The sequence below is a fragment of the Chlorocebus sabaeus genome, chromosome 18, assembly GCF_047675955.1.
Source record: "Chlorocebus sabaeus isolate Y175 chromosome 18, mChlSab1.0.hap1, whole genome shotgun sequence".
Classification (NCBI taxonomy): Eukaryota; Metazoa; Chordata; class Mammalia; order Primates; family Cercopithecidae; genus Chlorocebus; species Chlorocebus sabaeus.
The window spans coordinates 32,500,033-32,514,442 of record NC_132921.1 but is presented as its reverse complement, the minus strand read 5'-3'; the positions used below and the strand labels follow the sequence as shown (position 1 = coordinate 32,514,442).

Genomic DNA, 14,410 nt, shown 5'->3' with positions numbered 1-14,410 from the left:
TGGACATCCAGGAATTTCCATACATCCTCTGAAATCTAGGCAGAGGTTCCAAAACCCCAATTCTTGAATTCTCTGCACCCACAGGCTCAACACCACATGTAACCCACCAAGGCTTGGAGTTTGCACCCTCTGAAGTAATGGCCCAAAGTGTACCTTGGCCCCTTTTAGCCCCAGCTAAGGCTGAAGTAGCTGGAGTAGAGGGCACCATGTCCCAAGGCTACATAGAGCAGGGGGCCCTGAGCTGGGCCCCAGGAAACCATTTTTCCCTCCTGGGCCTCTGGGCCTGTAATGGGAGGGGCTGCCATGAAGGTCTCTGACATGCCCTGGAGACATTTTCCCCCATTGTCTTGGTGTTTAACACTTGGCTCCTTGTTGCTTATGCAAATTTCTGCAGAGGGATTGAATTTCTCCCCAGAAGATGGGTTTTTCTTTTCTGTCTCATTGTCAAGCTGCAAATTTTCCAAACTTTTATGCTCTGCTTCCTCTTGACCTTTTGCTGCTTAGAAATTTCTTCTGCCAGATACCCTAAATCATCTCTCTCAAGTTCGAAGTTCCACAGATCTCTAAGGCAGGGGCAAAATGCTGCCAGTCTCTTTGCTAAAACATAGCAAGAATCACCTTTATTCCAGTTACCGATAAGTTCCTCATTTTCAATGAGCACCTCAGCCTGGACTTCATTGTCGGTATTACTATTGGCATTTTGGCCAAAGCCATTCAACAAGTCTCTAAGAAGTTCTAAACTTTCTCCCGCATCTTCCTGTCTTCTGAGTCCTCCAAGTCTCTAGGAGGTTCCAAACTTTCCCACATTTTCCTCTTTTTCTAAGCCCTCCAAACTCTTCCAACCTCTGCCTGTTACCCAAAGTTGTTTCCACATTTTTGGGTATCCTTATAGCAGCACCCCACTCTACCAATACCAATTTACCCTATTAGTTCCTTTTCAAGCAGCTGTGAAGAAATACCTGAGACTGGGTAATTTATAAAGGAAAGAGGTTTAATTGACTCACAGTTCTGCAGGGCTGGGGAGACCTCAGGAAACTTACAGCCATGGCAGAAGGGTAGGCAAACATATCCTTCTTTACATGGCAGCAGAAAGGAGAAGTGCTAAGCAAAGAGGGAAAAGCCCCTTATAAGACCATCAGATCTTGTGAGGACTCACTCACTATCATGAGAACAGCATGGGGGTACCTGCCCCCATGATTCAATTACCTCCCACTTGGTCCCTTCCATGACACATGGGAATTATGGAATACAATTCAAGATGAGATTTGGGTGGGTAGGGACACAGCCAAACCAGATCAGGGAAGTTCTAGGGGCTTCTTCTTGTTTCTTTTACAATAACCTCTCTTCCTCAGATCAGGAGGCCAATGTAGAATTTTTGCCCATTGTAGGCTGTATCTATTCCAACTCTACATCCAGGAATGGGTGAATAACCTGGAATTAGTGTTGATGTCTCACTAAACCTACCATGAGATGGATTCAGGCCAAACTTCACACATCACCTGACTATCACCTGACAAGTCTAAAAGGAATATTTATAACATATCCTTGGGGTGGTCCACAGTATCTTTCACTTGCAATGCCTCTTCATTCAGGTCACTCTAGGTCTTTGGATTAACTAAACCTGGGATGGGGTACCATAGTAAACATTCTCTGCCCATTCATATCCCCTTGGGTGCTTTTTACCATTTCTGTGCACCTCTCCCCCGGTTTGGAGTTCTTTTGTTTCTAATATCTTACATTTGTAAGTTCCTTCAACTATTGGAGGCACTTTGGCCACATGCACAGAGAGCTGGAAGTGCCTAGGAATTCATGGCCTCCTTCCCTCCTGGGGCTCCTACTCAAAGACTGATTGGTCCAGCTTTGTTGCCTTCAAGCATAATTTAAACTCTAGTTCCCATGTGGGATCAGGCCAAAGCTAGGACTTGGCCTGAAATTGCAACCTTTCTTGGCTTCTCTCCCCTTCCTATCATGCTTCCTCTTTCCTTACCAGTTTCTCCTGGTAACACTTTCTTAGTCAATTACTTGCATAGAAATCTTCATTTCAGGGTTTACTTTGAAGAACTTAACCTAAGACAGGAGCCATAACTATGTGGTATCTCAGGCCTCTGTTAATCAGATTTAGATTTTGTTTACTTGTTTGTTATTTTGGCCAAGAAGGAATTAAGTGGACTAGATGTCTATTTCAGTCTAAGGAGGTCATAGTCAATGACCATTGCCAAAGATCCCTGTGGTCAATCAACCATCCTGTTACTCTAGCCCCACATCCTATTCAGTAACCACCCCCATCTTGCCTCAGGGAGGTAAATGCAGATTCTAGGCTTTATGTGCCCTGGAATCCCAGCATTGTCATTGAAATCAGAAAATCCATTTCCATCTCAATTTCTCTCACGAGCATCCTCAACCTATAGAGAAAAGCTCGTACCATTACTTTTGAAGATGATGGCAATACTTTCACCATTGTAATTTCTGGGGTGATAAAAGGAGCATCTTCTGGGCTGTCTTGCAATATATAGAAGATGGGTGAATGGGATGCCCATAATATGTCCTCAACATTCCTATGTCCCCAGGGCATTGGATCCTTTCCTGTGTATTTGCTGCTCATAGGGTATGAGGACCAGGAATACTGGCATCATCTGGGAGCCATTCGGAGAAATTCCAAATCTTGGACTCTACCCCAGACCCTACTGAATCAGAATTTTAACAAGACTCTCATGCTATTCATGTGCACATTAAAGTTTGAGAAGCACTAACCTAAATTTGCTGTGCCAGCAAATTTCTGGCATTTCAGCATCTTGCAGTTAGGCCACCCCTGAGCCCAGGTATTGGTCAACTAATTGGAAACAACTAAAGTCACTTCCAGCTGCTCAAGCTAGCATATTGAATTTAGATGTTCTGGTCCACACGGGTGCTAGTAAATTCAGCCTGATCTAAAATTATGTTTCTCCCTCTGGTCTAGACCAATATTCTGCAAGTGTTTGAAAATGAAAATGAGCAATAGATTGCATATCCTTTGGCGTGTACATCTCCTTCTGGGCTTGTCTTTGTAATTACAGGTCATAAATTCCAGCCATAAGACTGGAATCTAGCCATGAGCCTGGAAACTATAAGGGTGACAGGGCTAAATCGTGAGGTGAATTGTCTCACTTGGCAAGATACCTGTCTCAGCCATGATCTTTGGGGTCCTCAAAAAGGCAGGGAGAGCTTCATCAGAAGTGAAAGGAAAGACTCCTTCCGCTGGGGTTTGAAAGCTTGGGAGGCATTTGAATTCTCCTGTTATATCCCATTCCATCCCAATCTACTGTTTCTTAATCCATGCCCAAACTTCTACGTAGGAATAAATGATGCTGTGCATTAACCTGATATTGTAATTCAGCAATCCATAGGATCAAATTTTGAGTTCAGTTTTTGCCTGTCTCTGCCTTGCAGCTTCATACTATGACATATTAATTCAGTAGCCATTACTTCTGTTTCTGTCTTGAGCTGGGTATTTAGGACTTAGAGCTTGTCATTCTTTTTTTTTTTTTTTTTTTTGAGACGGAGTCTCGCTCTGCCGCCCAGGCTGGAGTACAGTGACCGGATCTCGGCTCACTGCAAGCTCCGCCTCCCGGGTTCACGCCATTCTCCTGCCTCAGCCTCCCGAGTAGCTGGGACTACAGGAGCCCGCCACCTCGCCCGGCTAGGTTTTTTTGTATTTTTTAGTAGAGACGGGGTTTCACTGTGTTGTCATTCTTATTTCGTTAATCTCTTCAGTGTCACTAAGAAACAACCACCTCCCCAGCTAGTCCTTGAATTAAAAAGCTGCTCCTTGTGCTTTTGATAACTCTTCTATGGCAGATGCCATTTAATTCCCCCAAGCCCTACCTTTAGTGGGCATTCTGTTCCAGTTAACATAGGTAATAATTTACCTAACAGCTTAATCACTGGATACCATACTGTGTGGATTTGCTGCATTTTACTCACTGCATCCTCAGCTGTACCAGATAATCAAGTTCAGATTCCTCCTGTTATCTTAAGGGTCTATTCCTTGTCATCACTTCTGGAACAAATTAGAAACCAGGGTTTTTATCCTGCAACTAGGTCCACTCTGGCTAATTTTAGCACAAAAAGAATTGATTACAGGATATTGAACAGTTCCCAAACTCTCCAAAAAGGCAGGAGAAATACACCCAAGAGGAGCATTCAAAATCCTGCTAGAGACCTGGCCTCAGGAAGCCCTCCTAGTGCTGTTTTATGGGGCACAGACTCTTCTGCTGGCTCTGCTGACCTTACCACCACCAGCAGTGACTGTTGCTGTGTCTGCTTCCCCTGCTGTCTCTGCACACTCATGACAACAATCATAACTTCCATGCTCATTTCAGCAGATTGTACTATTTTGCATTCTTTTGTGTCATAAATGCCAGAGTCTGGTGTGGGGACAGCTGATGGTTGGAGTGTCACAGGCCCATGCCTTAGCTGCAAGGGACACCATGAAAGCAAGTTTTCAGCTTTAACAGTGGGAGAAAATCTCTGTTGCCTGCAAAGATTCGTAAGTTGGGAAATTCTCCAAAGGAAGGGCATTCAGAAATTGGCTCCATCATAGCTCATGTGATTGAGTTTAGACATCAAGGGTGAGTGTGGGTTAGATGAGGCTAGAGAGGTAAACAGGGGCCAGATTAGTAGAGCTTCAAGGCTTATTTTAAGGATTGGATTCTTCTAAAATTGGGCAGATTTTTAAAGGGCCTCAAATTGAGAAGAGGCTGTCCCATGATCAATTTTTAACATTATAGTAAGCACATCCCTCTGGAGAGCTTATTGGATGCAGCAAGAGAGGGTGTGAGTGCAGCTGTTAGGCTATTTCACTTATTCAGATGAGAGATGATGGTAGCATGAGCAATATTGGTGACAGAGAGGAAGAGCTGAATTCAGTAGACCTGATGATGGTTGGATAGAAGCAGGTGAGGGAGAAGGAAGTGTCTAGGATGCCCTCAGATTTCAGGTTACTGTCCCTGGATGAATGATGGTGCCACTCACTGGGATAGAGGAAACTGTACATGGTTCCGGTTGGGGCAGAGATGTGGGTTGTGTTGTGGAGGGTATTGAAGATCCTCTATCTGCTTTTAAACAAGCTGAACTTGAAGAGTCTTTGGGATATCCAAAAGAAGATTTCAAGAAGGCCGTTTGATATACAGATCTGGATCCCAGTGAAAAGGTCTGGGCTGAAAATATGAATTTATAAGCCAACAGCTCATAAGCTGGCACTTGAACATGTAGCTGTGAGTGAGATCATTTGGTGGGAGTGTGTAGGGCAGAACAAAATAGTTCTAGAAAGGCGTTTGGAAGGATGAAACATTTTCTCTTTTCTTTTTTTCTTAGTCCGTGACCTGTGTAAGGGATGAAACAGTTTAATGGCCAGTTTCGTGGGCTCTCTTGGTTGCTGTCTCAGAATTAGCATACTCCGTTTCTCTTCCTAGTCCCAGTTTTGTTTAGATATTTCCTTTTTCCTTTTGCAGCTCTGTGCCTCTGCAGAATTTGACTTCACATTCAATTCTACATGTGGCATGATTAGCATAAGGGCAATCCTATTCCTCTTTCCAGTGAATGGTTCAAGAATGGCCATGTGACCTGCCAATGAGAGAGGAGAGCAGACCAGCTGTTAGGTTTTGGGAAAGTTTGTCCTTGCTCCCAAGAGGGTACCAGAGGGAAATCAGTTTAAGTCCTTTGAACATCTTTGAGTCTAGATGTGTTGTCTGGCGCTGCTGCATCTCTCCTGCTGTCAGCTTGAGCATGTAGACATCACTGAGAGTGGCAGGAAGAGAAAGAGAGATGCTAGAAACCCGGGGCTTTGGAGTCTTTTAATCTGCTAACCCTGAAAGCCTGTTTGACTTTGTTACTTCCTTCTTGTGAGATGACACTTTTTATTATCTTTTTAGTTGGTTTGAGTTGAGATACCTGTTACTTGCAGCAGAGGAAAATGAGGCTGCACATTTACCCCAGATCCCACAGCTAGTAAGAAAGACACCTGGAATTTGACCTTAAGTTGGTCTGAAGGCAAAGCCCATATGCTAGAACTTTCACCCTGCCCATAAAAGAAACATTTGCATTTTCATTAGTTATTTTTTGGTAATTCCAGGACAGGAGATGGCAAGGGGGAGACAGTAAATATTTTAGGCTTTGCAGGCCATATGGTCTCTGTCTCAATTATCCAACTCTGCTGTTGTAGCAAAAGTAGTAATAGAAAATATGTAAACGAGTAGGTGTGGTTGTGCACCAATAAAACTTTATTTACAAAAACAGAGGGTGGACCTGTGGGTTGTAGTTTGCCAACCCTTGTTCTATTGTAAAAGACTGAGAAAAGAAATTCTGAATTAAGACCCTGTGTTTTAATTACAAGTGTCATTGTAGGAAATAGTGACTGAATCCAATTTAAGCACAGTCATGTGCCATTTAGTGATATTTTAGCCAAGACAGACTGCATATACAACAGTGGTCTTGTAAGATGATAATGGAGCTGAGAAATTCCTATCACCTGGATACATCTTGATGATCCTGACTCTGTGGAGGTGGCTAATGTGTGTTTGTGTCTTAGTGTGGCAGGTCAATTCCCCCTGACAATCGCACAGACAGGCCTGCATACCAGGCACACAGACAGGCCTGCATGGCACTCCAGTTAGACAGACAGATTTCCACAGCACTGCCTTAACATTAAGCAAATAGTTAAACCTGGGGAAATCGTGCCCAGACATCAAAGCTAGAAATGAAACATATGGTCGGTAGGAGCCTCGCATGGACTTCTCCCTAAACTGGAGCAAGTCAAAATAACAGAGACAGTCTTAACATTCCTAGTGCCAGGATCTGTCTTGGTTCAATGGAAGCTGAGACAAGTCAAGGTAACAGAGGCAGCTGTTTGAATAGATTCATTGGAGAGTCTAAGGCAGCTCTCCGGAGCAAGCTGTACAGGAGATAAGATAGAAATAATCTCTCTGGTACCGTGGTAGACAGGCCTTGAAGGTACTGGGCCCTTTTAATCAGACTAAGCATTTTTTGCCTCTGACCTTCTAGTTGAAACAAAATTAGTTACTTAGGCAAATGCTATACTGCATATAGGCACATAACCCCAACCTATAAAAGCACGAAGAAAATTGTAACACTTTGAGTTGGTCTGGTGGAATTATCTCCAGCCTTCTCTCTGTATCCTGTTATAGCAATAAATTCTCTTATTTCCTAGTTTGTCTGCTTTTTATTATTGGGCAAATGCAGCCAGACCCAGCTTGGTTCTGGGAATATTAGTTTTTTAAAAAATTAAAAATGTAGACCGGGCACAGTGGTTCATGCTTGTAATTCCAGCACTTTGGGAGGCCAGGCAGGTGGATCACCTGAGGTCAAGAGTTCGAGACCAGCCTGGCCAACACAGTGAAACCCCATCTCTACTAAAAATACAAAAATTAGCAGAGCATGGTAGCAGGCTCCTGTAATCCCAGCTACTCGGGAGGCTGAGACAGGAGAATTGCTTGAACCCAGGAGGCGGAGGTTGCAGTGAGTCGAGATCATGCCACTGCACTACAGCTTGGGTGACAGAGCTAGACTCTGTCTCAAAACAAAAGAAAAATCCTTACAGAATAAAGATATAAAGAAAACATTTTTGTACAGCTGTGCCATGTGTGTTTTAAACTATTATTATAAAAGAGTCAAAGAGTGTTTAAAAATTTAAGTTTATAAAGTAAAAATGTTACAGTAAGCTAGTTATGATTGAAGAGAATTTTTAATGAATGTAATGTAGCCTAAGTGTACAGTGTATATAAAATCTACAGTACTGTCCAGTAATGTCCTAGGCCTTCACATTCACTCACCACTCACTCACTGACTCACCCAGAACCACTTCTAGTCCTGCAAGCTTCATTCATGTTAAGTACCCTGTACAGGTGTACAATTAAAAAACATTTTTAAACTGTACTTATACTGTGCCTTTTCTATGTTTAGATGTGTGTTGAGACACCAATACTTGCCATTGTGTTACAATTGCCTACAGTTTTCAATACAGTAACAAGATGTACGAGTTTGTAGCTTAGGAGCAATAGGGTATCCCATAGAGCCTCGGTGTGTGGCAGGCTGTACCATCTAAGTTTGTGGAAGTGCACTGTATGATGTTCAAGCAATGATGAAATCACCTAATGATACATTCCTCAGAATGTATCCCTGTTGTACTTGCTGCAACCTGTGAAATTTCAACACACAGCCAAATTCTATTTTGCATTTTTAAAGTTTTTTATCTATGTCCCAGAATAGCAAGATTTGGATCAACATTACACAAATTGATTTCTAAATATTGAGTAATTAAGAATGATTCACAAATATAGCATTATAACCAAGTGCCCTAGGGCATTTGCAGAGCTGGGAGGCTGAATGGGTTATGGTGGCTGCCTGAGGATTCTGGGAGATGAGGTTGTCTTTACTCTATCACCACTTCCCCCTCGCTTCCCTAAGGCAGCAAGCGGTGCTGGATCCTCCCCAGCTAGAGGTGTAGTTAGGAGGGGGGTGGGGCTGGGGCAGTTAAGATCCCACCCCTGTCTCTTCCTAGTGCATGTTCAGATAATTTTGGACAACCAGAACTTTCAACTTGTTCTACAGCAACCATCAGAGAATTATTAATAAATGCTCTTTTTCGGGGGAGCTTGTGTTTCTATCCTAGAGCTTGGAACAATAATCAAAGTGTGAGTCAGTGAGGGTCTGTTGGCCAGAGTTGTCAAAAAGAAAGGTGAGACGAAAACCTGAAGAAATCAAGAACAGACCTGAATGATGTTGCAATAGCTGTGGGTAGAGAAAAAAATTTGAATGCTTCCACTTTCTGCACAGCCGGACATTCTCAGAGAAAGCACATTTTACGATGGACTCTCCACAGAGCAGAATATTTACTATTTCAACCTAGCAATAATACAGTCAAGAGCAGTCAATCACAAGCGCCACTTTTCTACCTGCCTTGATGAAGGTGGGCTCTGGCCTCTCTCCAGTGGGTGCATTTCTGCCTGGCCTGTGCTTGTCAGCCGGGGAAGCATTCCCGGCCCCTGAATCCTACTCCAGGCTGACTTCCCAGCACCCACCTCTGAGTTGGCCTGTCTTGTCTGTCACCACCAGAGAGAAGCCCCCTCGGGCTTCAGGGCTGAGCAGAAAGATACAGTGAGGCCAGCTTAAACTCCACCATTCCCAAACACTGGATCAGGCTCCCACTGGCGCAGGTTAATTCCAGCCATAGTGTCCTGCACAGGTGGTTCAGGAGGGAGAGCGACAAAGCCGAACATGATAAGTGTTTCATTTTACAGAATGCTTTCTGAAGACTGGGCTAGAAGAAGAGGAGATTTCAAAACACAACACAATTAGCCCCACATCACAGGTGTGTACTAAGCAAAACCACAGCCCCAGAGCAGTCTTGGCTCTGAGTTGCATCACAAAGCCAAGGGCCTGGCCGGAAGCACAGGCTGTCACTTTCAAAAGAGATTCTTAGACAGAAAGTTATCACTTATTCATGCTTCATAATCACACACAGACATTCAAATCCCTTAAACATAGGATGCTGCATCACTTCAATTAACAGCAAAGTGAGGCCATTTGCAGCCCAAATTCTGCCAGCTGCTGATGGTAGGAGAGCTCCCGCAAGGAGGCAGTAAGCTGTCAAGCCCAGTGCTACAGGGGCCTGTTGAAATACAGGAAAGGGCCAGATGCAGCGGCTCATGCCTGTAATCCTAGCACTTTGGGAGGCCAAGGCAGGCAGATTGCTTGAGTTCAGGAGTTTGAGACTGGCCTAGGCAACACGGTGAAATCCCATCTCTATACAAAGTACAATTAGCTGGGCGTGGTGGTCCTAGCTATTTGGGGGGCTGAGGTGGGAGGATGGCTTGAGGCTGTGAGGCGGAGGTTGCAGTGAGCCAAGATCATGCCACTGCCCTCCAGCCTGGGTGGCAGACCCAGACCCTGTTTTCAAAACAAAACAAAACAAAAAGATAAACAAAGAAATCTAGAAAAGACTAACCTCCTCAGCTCTAGGAAAGATATTTGGGCATTTTTGTGTTTTTCTTAATTTGTGTTACAAAATCAGAAAGTCTTAGTATTTGATTGTGAAAGCTGCCATAATCAAAATGGAGTCACTAATGTGAAGAAAACTGCAACAAATAGAGCTACGGAAGGCCATGAGAAGAGTATTCTCACACGTGTATGCCTGAGTTTAAAAACTCTACAAAACCACAATCTTGCACAAAGGCCGTCACAACCTTACACAAAATATACTTCTGCAAGGACATCTGCCTGGCAACTGCCTGTTCACCATCAGACTGGTGGTGACCCTCATAGCCAAGGATAATTATTTCAAGACAATTGTGTAATGTATTGTACAATTGTGTAATGTATTGTACAATTGTGTAATGTATTGTACAATTGTGTAGTTTTCTTTGGCATGCATGTTCCCATTGCAATACCTAGGCGCAAATAAATCTCTTTTCTTTTAGAGACCCTCTCTCTGTTATTTAGGTTGACATGAGCTTTACTTGATAAGTAAGAAGAGGTACAAATTAGAAATAGCAGACCTATTAGAGAAGGTGAAGCAGCAGCAAACTCATTATCACATGAATGGATGTTCTGTGTAGTCAGAATAAAAAGCTGGGACATTTTTCTGGGACCCAAATGGCTTCAAATCAATGCCCCATACAACTGTAGGCATTAGATAGAAGAAAATAAAACACCAACAGTGAAACACACAATACTCCAGGAATCATGATAACCAAGTAGGTCTTTATTGATAAAACTTTTACAAAGCCGTTGTTGACACAGTGTACCTTAAGTATTGGAGGGAGATGGCCTGGGTATAACCCTTTGTCCTAACATTTATTGATGAGAATCATCTGGTTGGAAGGCCCTTGTAGAGACCACTTAGTTCAATAACTCTTAACCAGGTGACATTACCCACCCCCCTCTCCTGGCATGGGGCATTTGGAAATGTTTGGGTGTGGTTCTGGTTTTCATGACTGAGCATGGGCAACTTTATGGCTGAGAATTAGAGATCAGATGTCAAGGGGTATTAAACATCCTTAACCCCTATGCATGAGCAGTTCCACATAAGAATGATCTCAACTGAAAAGTCAGTAGTGCCTCTGTGTTACAGTAGTGCCTCTGTGTTAGTCTGTTCTCATGCTGCTAATAAAGACGTACCTGAGACTGGGTCATTTATAAAGGAAAGAGGTTTAGTTGACTCACAGTTCCATATGGCTGGGGAGGCCTCACAGTCATACCAGAAGGTGAATGAAGAGCGAAGTCACATCGTACATGTTGGCCAGCAAGAGAGTTTGTGCAAGGGAACACCCATGTATAAAACCATCAGATCTCTTGAGGCTTATTCACTACCATGAGAAAGGTATAGGGGAAACCGCCCCATGATTCAATTATCTCCACCTGGCTCTACCCTTGACATGTGGGGATTATTACAATTCAAGGTGAGAGTTGGGTGGGGACACAGCCAAATCATATCAGCCTCCATTGGAAAACACTAACTTAGACCAATCACCCCATTATACAGATGAGAAAGCTGAGGCCTCAGGTTATAAAGATTTTTATCTAAGATCACCCATGTCAGTGACAAAGCTGGGCCCAGGACCCAAGATTCCTGACTCCCACTTCATGGTATCCTTCCTTAAGTTTCCAGTGACCACCTTTCATAAAATTAGGCCTGAGTTTGACAAGTGGGAGGGCATACTTGTGCAAACCAAAAGTATCTGAGACGGGTCTTAGTCAATTTAGAAAGTTTACTTTGCTAAGGTTAAGGATACAACCATGACACATCCTCAGGAGGTCCTGACAACATGTTCCCAAGGTGGGTGGGGTACAGCTTGATTTTATACATTGTAGGGAGATGTGAGACATCAATCAATACATGTAAGATGTACATTGGTTGGGTCTAGAAAGGTGGGACAACTCAGGGATGGGGGGCTTCCAGGTCATTGGTAGATTTACATATTTTCTGATTGGCAATTGGTTAAAAAAGTTATTATCAATAGAAAGAAATGTCTGGGTTATGATAAGGGGTTGTAGAGACTAAGTATTTATCAGGCAGATGAAGCCCCCAGGTAGCAGGCTTCAGAGAGAATGGATTGCAAATGTTTCTTATCAGAGTAAAGAGTCTGTTCTGTCAGTAATTAAAAAGGGAGGAGAGTATAATGAGGCATGCCCAGCTCCCCATTCCCATCACGCCCTTAACTAGTTTTTCAGGTTAACTTTAGAATGCCCTTGGCCCTGAGGAGGGGTCTATTCAGATGGTTGGGGGGCCTTAGAATATTATTTTTGGCTTATACTGGGACAACAGGATAGCATTTTAAGTCAGGACTGCCCTGAGAGTGCCTCCCAGTTCTGTATTAGGCTGACCTGGTGCCTGCACTCCAAAGCCTTACCTGCCGAGCTCTACTAACAAGGCAGTCTTGGTGAGCGGACCAGATGGTGGAGAACCATTGTTTTATCATAGGGAGGAGGAGACGCTGAAACTCTCGGTCCTCCAGGAGAGGTGCCATGGTCCTAGCACCCCAGGGTGCAGACCCTGCACCCCACAGGCAAAGCTTCTTGCTCCTCTCTTGGGGTAGAACTTTCTGCACTCCAAACAAATGGATGAGGCATAAAACAGTAGGCTCACCTGAAGCCATCAGACAACAGGCATTTGATTTTTTACATGCTTTTTTGTAAAGACACATGCAACTATCTCCAGGCATCCTGTGAGAGTGACATCGTCTTTAAAACTCTGCCATGGCAATCCCTGACACACTGCTATTATGCCCAGGGAAGACAGGGAGACCTGGAAGTCCAACTACTTCCTTAAGATTATCCAACATTTGGATGATTATCCAAAATGCTTGATTGTGGGAGTGAATAATGTGGGCTCCAAGCAGATGCAGCAGATCCAAATGTCCCTGCAAGGGAAGGCTGGTGGACAAGAGCACCATGATGAATGAGGCCATCCAAGGATATCTGGAAAACAACCCAGCTCTGGGGAAACCATTGTCTCATTTCATTTCCAGGGGAATGTAGGTTTTGTGTTCACCAAGGAGGACCTCACTGAGATCAGGCACTTGCTACCACTTATGCTGGTGCCATTGCCCCACGTGAAGTCACTGTGCTCACCTGGAACCCTGGTCTGGGGCCCAAGAAGACCTTTCTTTCAGGTTTTTGGCATCAGGAACTAAGATGTACGGCGGCTCCATTGAAATCCTGAGTGATGTGCCACTGATTAAGACTGGAGACAAATTGGGAGCCAGTGAAGCCACACTGGTGATCATGCAGAACATCTCCCCCTCCTCCTTTGAGCTAATTATCCAGCCGGTGTTTGACAACTGCAGCATCTACAACCCTGAAGTGCTTGACGTGGCAGAGGAAACTGCATCCTTGCTTCCTGGAGGGTGTCTGCAATGCTCCCAGTCTCTGTCTGCAGACTGGTTACCCAAGTGTTGCATCAGTTCCCTATTCTATCATCAGCGGGTACAAATGGGTGCTGCCTTTGTTTGTGGAGACTGATTACACCTTCCTGCTTGCTGGAAAGTTCAAGTCTATCTTTGCTGCTCCATCTGCATTTGTGGCTGCTGCTTCTGTGGAGACTGCTGCTACTACTGCTGCTGCAGCCCCAGACAAAGTTGAAATCAAGGAAGAGTCAGAGGAGGATATGGAATTTGGTCTCTTTGACTAATCACCGAAAAGCAACAAACTCAGCTAGCTTTATCTGCAAAACAAGGAAATAAAGGCTTGCTTCTCTTAAAAAGAAAAGAAAAGAAAAGAAAAAAGATACATGCAAACAAAAAGAAAGAAATGACCCCCTGAGGTGAGGTAGTGTCAGTTTTTCAGCTGAAACAGAGAACAAAAGTTATTTAAAGAGCTTGCAACTTTCTGGTAACTCCTGCTTGAAATGCTTGGCCTGTTCTGAATTCCCTGTACTTTGTACCTTCCATGGTATGGATCATGTTCTGTTCTTCCTCTGTAATAATTTATGCACACTTAGCTGCTCCTGGTGTTAGATCCCAAGCTCCTGCAGTGCAGAGACTATTTTAGTCAACTTAAGCCAACACAGTGCCTCACATAGGCACACAGTAGACTTTTCAGAAATGCTTGTTGCATAAACAAGTGCAGACCAACTAACTCAGAACTGAGTCTTTTTCTTTCTGCTGCTGATATGCTGGGGCACTCACAGATATGGGGACCATCCCACTCTCCTTTCATTCCTTAAGGTTTCTCATATGGTTTGGATATTCATCCATTCTAAAATCTCATGTTGAATTGTGATCCCCAATGTTAGAAGTGAGACCTCATGGGAGGTGGGAGGTGTTCGGGTCATGGGAGAGGGTCCTTCATGAATGGCTGGGTACAGTCCTGTTGGTAATGAGAGTGAGTTCTCACTCTATTAGTTCACTTGAGATTT

General features: G+C 43.9%; 1 pseudogene; it reads left to right on the top strand.

The window, feature by feature from the left end:
- The first annotated feature begins 12,776 nt into the window (after nt 1-12,776).
- LOC103222422 (large ribosomal subunit protein uL10 pseudogene) lies at nt 12,777-13,684 on the top strand (annotated as a pseudogene).
- The last annotated feature ends 726 nt before the right edge of the window (nt 13,685-14,410 follow it).